Source organism: Sapajus apella, unplaced genomic scaffold (assembly GCF_009761245.1).
Source record: "Sapajus apella isolate SASKATOON/1434 unplaced genomic scaffold, GSC_monkey_1.0 scaffold44, whole genome shotgun sequence".
Taxonomy (NCBI): Eukaryota; Metazoa; Chordata; class Mammalia; order Primates; family Cebidae; genus Sapajus; species Sapajus apella.
The window spans coordinates 855,109-861,108 of record NW_022436984.1 but is presented as its reverse complement, the minus strand read 5'-3'; positions in this window follow the sequence as shown (position 1 = coordinate 861,108).

Here is a 6,000-nt window from a genome sequence, read left to right as displayed (position 1 = left end):
CACCACCATGCCCAGCTAATGTTTTTGTATTTTTAGTAGAGACGGGGTTTCACCATTTTGACTAGGATGGTCTCGATCTTGACCTCGTGATCCACCCGCCTCGGCCTCCCAAAGTGCTGGGATTACAGGCTTGAGCCACCGCGCCCGGCCTTCAAATAGCTTCTTTTTTGTTTGTTTGTTTGAGACAGGGTCTCACTCCTGTTGCCGAGGCTGAAGTGCAGTGGTGAGAAGTGGTAAGAACACGGTTCACTGCAGCCTCGACCTCCCAGGCTCAGATGACTCTCCCATCTCAGCTTCTCCAGTAGGTGAGACTCCATGTGTATACCACCAAGCCCAGCTAATTTTGGGGGGGCTTTTTAAAAAATGTTTTAATTCTTTTTTTTTTTATATGAAGTTTTGCTCTTGCTGCCCAGGCTAGAGTGCAATGGTGCAATCTTGGCTCACTGCAACCTCTACCTCCAGGGTTCAAGTGATTCTCCTGCCTCGGCATATTGAGTAACTGGGATTACAGGCATGCGCTACCACGCCCAGCCCTTGTTTTTATATTTTTGAGCTGGAGTCTCACTTTGTTCCCCAGGCTAGAGTGCAGTGGCGGGATTTCAGCTCACTGCAACCTCCGCCTCCCGGGTTCAAGCAATTCTCCTCTCTCAGCCTCCTGGGTAGCTGGGACTACAAACACATGCCACCATGCCCAGCTAATTTTTGTATTTTTAGCAGAGATGGGGTTTCACAATATTGTTCAGCTTGTCTCAAACTCCTGATCTTAGGTGATCCACCTGCCTCGGCCTCCCAAAGTGCTGGGATTATAGGCGGGAGCCGCTATGCCAGGCCTGTTTTGTTTTTTTGAGATGGAGTCTCACTCTGTCACCCAGGCTGGAATGCAGTAGCACCATCTTGGCTCACTGCAAACTCCGCCTCCTGGGTTCAAGCGATTCTCATCCCTAGCTGGGATTACAGGCCAACTAGCTGGGATTACAGGCGTGTGCCACCACATCTGGCTAATTTTTGTATTTTTAGTAGAGACGGGGTTTTGCCATGTTGCCCAGGCTGGTTTGAACTCCTGGGCTCAAGAGATCCACTTGCCTCTGCCATCCAAAGTGCTGGATTACAGGTGTGAGACACCACGTGTGGCCTAAAAATACAAAACTATCAGAATAGTTTTGGTCACTTAGACCACCTTAAGGGCCTCAGAAACCCCCAGGATTCCTAGACCATACTCTGGATACCTCTGATCTGGAGCAGGAGTTAGCAAACTTCTGTTAAGGGCTAGAGAGTAAATATTTTAGGTTTTTCCGTCTCTAGCTCGGCTATTTGACTCTGCAATGCTATCAGGAAGGCAGTCATAAATAATACTTACACATGAGTGTGGATGTGTTCCAGTAAAACTTTATTTACAAAAATACATGGGGTGCTGGGTTTGACCCACTGGCCACAGTTTGCCTATCTTGATCTAGAATAGAATAAGCTTTCAGAGGCCTTGGGTTTAGGGCTCGTGCCACGCAAGGGAGAGGACAGTGCCATCTGACTCACCCTAGCCAGGCTCCTCCCAAAGGAAGAGAAAAGAAGTCTCAGAGAAGGCTAGGTCTTCTACTTCTCTAGTTCCCAAATTGGTAAAATCCAGTGTCCACTGTAATACTTAGAAATCACTGGGCCAGCTCTGCTTCTCTCACAGCCCCATCTTTTTAGACAGAGTTTCACTCTTGTTGCCCAGGCTGGAGTGCAGTGGCGCAATCCCAGCTCACCACAACTTCCACCTCCCGCGTTCAAGAGATTCTCCTGCCTCAGCCTCCCAAGTAGCTGGGATTACAGGCATGTGCCACCATGGCCAGCTAATTTTGTATTTTTAGTACAGATAGGATTTCACCACGTTGGCCAGGCTGGTCTCGAACTCCTAACGTCGTCAGATGATCTGCCCACCTCAGGCTCCCAAAGTGCTGGGATTACAGGCATGAGCCGCTGCACCCAGCCCCATAGCCCCATCTAAGCCTCCACCCTGCCATCCTGTTCCTCAGAAAGCACATGCTCTGTGGAGGGAGCCAGCAGGGAAGTCTTGCTCCCCACCTCTACCTCCATCCCAATCCCAAGTCCTGGGGATGTGACAGGTAGGGCAGGAAGTCCAAGTGGGCCATGTCCCCTGTGGAGCAGCTGAGCCTCCACCTCCTGAGCCAGGCCACCCTAGTGTCATTTGCCATCCATGCTCAAATGTTTTCATCCACCTTTCTTTCTCTTTCTTTTCCTTCCTTCCTTCCTTTCCCTGCCTCCCTCTCTCTCCTTCCTTCCTTATTTTCTCTCTCTCCTTCCTTCCTTCTTTCTTTCCTTTCTTCCTTCTTTCTTTCTTTTCCTTCTTTCCTTCCTTCTTTGTTTCTCTTTCTTTCTCTCTCTCTCTCCTTCCTTCCTTCTTTCTTTCCTTTCCTTTCTTTTTCTTCCTTCCTTCCTTCCTTCCTTCCTTCCTTCCTTCCTTCCTTCCTCTCTCTCTCTCTCTCTCTCTCCTTTCTTTCTCACTGTGCTGCGCAGGCTGGTATACAGTGGTACGATCACAGCTCACTGTAGTCTCAACCTCCTCGGCTCAAGTGATCCTCCCACCTCAGCTTCCTGAGTAGTTCAGACTACAGGGGAGCACCATTATACCTGGCTAATTTAACTTTTCTTTCCTTCTTTCTCTCTTTCTTTCTTTCTTTTCTTTCTCTTTCTTTCTTTCTTCTTTCTTTTCTTTCTTTTTTCTTTCTTTCTTTCCGTCTGTCTGTCTTGTTTTTCTGCCTTTGTTTCTCTTTCTTTCTTTTTTTTGACAAGATCTTACTATTTTGCCCAGGCTGGTCTCAAACTCCTGGGCTCGAGTGATCTCCTGCTTGGCCTCCCCAAAATGCTGAAATGACAGACTTGAGCATCTAGCCTCCCGTTTTCTCTTAGAGCTTCTTTCCCGCATACCTTGTTCCTAGAGAATAAAAGCTATTGTTGGACCCAAATCTCAGTAGCCTACAACTGCTCCTGTCTGCCCAATGCTCCCCAACCGTGGTGGCAGTGAAAGCCTCCCAGAGAGCATGTGTTTTTCTTTCTTTCTTTCTTTCTTTCTTTCTTGCTTGCTTTCTTCTTTCTTTCTTTCTTTCTTTTCTTTCTCCTTCCTTCCTTCATTCCTTCTTTTCTTTTCTTTTCCTTTTCTTTTCTTTTTTTTCTTTTTTGAAATGGAGTCTTGCTCTATTGCCCAGGCTGGAGTGCAGTGATGAAATCTCTGCTCACTGCAACCTCCACCTCCTGAGTTCAAGCAATTCTCCTGCCTCAGCCTCCCAAGTAGCTAGGATTACAGGTGCCTACCACCATGTCTGGCTAATTTTTGTATTTTTAGTAGGCACAGGGTTTCATCATGTTTGCCAGGCTGGTCTCGAACTCCTGACCTCAGATGATCTGCCCACCTCAGACTCCCAAAGTGCTGGGATTACAGGCGTGAGCCACAGTACCTGGCCATGTTTTTATTTTCCCTCACTGCAGAGACAAAGGGGGCTACTGCTGGTTCTGGTGCATTCATGTATCCAAGTCCTGACATGTCTCAAGGGCATCACTGTGCTTGCTAGGGAGGGAGGGCCCAGTCCCTCCACTGGTTATTCCTATGCATCCCCTGGGACTTCCCTTGGCTCACCCTGCCCCCGACAGGCCCCTCTGCTCGTTGGCCTGAAGGAACTGGGTCTCTGAGCCTGGAGGAGACGGCCTTTGCCCCACCGCCCTCGGACTGTCCTGGGTGGGAAGGAGAACAGTTTTGCCTGAGAAACTTGTAGTGATGGGCCTTGCCTCCTGCAGCCCTCCACCTGCATCGTCCTTCCTGTGCCCTCCTTGTCTTCACCAGGGCCATGCCATCACCCGTGAGGGCTCTGATGTTACTAGGCAAAGGCCTGAGTCTGAGCAGAGCAGGGTGGGGCAAGCTCCAACCCACAGTCTACCCTGTTATCAGGAGCTCCATGCTGTCCGGAGACCCCGACACACACCTTAAGCCAATTTTCCTTCATCCCTAGAAAAACAGTGTGTGCCACCAAATGGGGAGGAAATGTATCTGCTTCCCTTCCTCCTACCCCCAGGGAACTCAACCAGGAAGATACTGCTGTTTGGCTTTAAAAATAGTATATTCTAGCTGGACTTTTATGGTCTTGTGAAGAACACTATGCTCATGCCCTCCCACACCCGGCCTCTGCCCCTGCCTGGACCCGGCCAGCTGCCCACAACAGCTCTGCACAAGAGCCTCAGGGTCTCTCTGCAGAGGCTTGGTTCCAGGCAGATTTATGAGTTCAGCCTTGGCTGAGGCCTTCTCCCCATGGCTCCCGGCCACATTCCAGCTGTTCTCCCACATCCTATGCAGCTCGGGGCTGGGATGTTCTGTGTCTCTTTTCCTACCTCTACCCCAATTGGTTCAGTCGCACCCCCAGCCCTATTTCAGCTCTGCCCTGGCCAGGCCTATGGAGGTATAGGGTCCTGCCGTGTTAGAACCGGGACCCCGACCATTCCCAGACTGCCCAGAGCTTGCTACATTCATGATGACAACAATGGCTTGTGTCTAAGGACAACCTTGTTGGAACTCTAGTTGGCCATGCTCGTCCCCTTCCACTCTGAGGGGCTGAAATTTAACAGAAAGGTGATTGTTCCCTGTCTGGACTTTAGGTGCCAGGTTTGAAGCTACATCTGATCTGGAGTTATTTTCAGTGTATGTAGATTCTACTGTTTTTTTTTTTTTTTTTTGAGACGGAGTTTCGCTCTTGTTACCCAGGCTGGAGTGCAATGGCGCGATCTCGGCTCACTGTAACCTCCGCCTCCTGGGTTCAGGCAATTCTCCTGCCTCAGCCTCCTGAGTAGCTGGGATTACAGGCACGCACCACCATGCCCAGCTAATTTTTTGTATTTTTAGTAGAGACGGGGTTTCACCATGTTGACCAGGATGGTCTTGATCTCTTGACCTCGTGATCCACCCGCCTCGGCCTCCCAAAGTGCTGGGATTACAGGCTTGAGCCACCGCGCCCGGCAGATTCTACTGTTAGTCCTCAAATTATTTCTTTTTTTTTTTTTTTTTGTCTTTTTGTTTTTTTCCTTTTTGTGGAGAACGGGGTCTCGCTATATTGCCCAGGCAGGTCTCGAACTCCTGGGCTCAAGCTATCCTCCCGCCTCTGCCTCCCTAAGAGCTGGGATTACAGGCGTGAGCCACAGCGCCCGGCTTTTTTTTTTTTTTTTGGGACAGTCTCACTCTGTCACCAGGCGCCAGGCTGGAGTGCAGTGGCTCGATCTTGGCTCAATACAACCTCCGCCTCCTGGGTTCAAGAAATTCTCCTGCCTCAGCCTCCCAAGTAGCTGGGACTACAGGCGCATGCCACCACACCCAGCTAATTTTTGTATTTTAGTAGAGATGAGTTTTCACCATGTCGGCCAGGATGGCCTCAATCTCTTGACCTCATGATCTGCCTGCCTTGGCCTCCCAAAGTGTTGGGATTACAGGCATGAGCCACCACACTAGGCCTCAAATTATTTCTTTAGGGCCAGAGATGAGTTTCACTGAAGCTGTATCACATTTCTGGCACCCCAGGGCAGCATTTAGAGAAAGCCCAGGCAAGGACAATCTCCTGGGGAGGAGCTGGCCCTAGGGAGCTGATTTGTAGAGAGTCTGTAGAAATAACTCCAGAGCACAATTTGAGGAGGGAAGCGTGGAGCACAAATTTTACAATGAGCCAGTTGAGTTGAAGGCAGGCCTATTTTGTTTTCGCTTGAGGTCAGGTTCCTAACATAATGGAAAGAGAAGACTGTAATGATTACTCCTATGGAACATACACCTGTTCCTCTTGTAAGAGCCTTCAAGGAGGTAATTAAGTCTCAATATCCTTCATATGCAAGGCCATAAGTTGCTGCTTGGTTCAATTAAGGTAGAATTGCTTCAGGATAAGATCTCAAACTAGAAAGCTGGGACAATCTAAGTTTCTCTGGAAACTAGAATGTAAACAACTTAAGATTTATGGCTTAACCTGTAGATAAAAC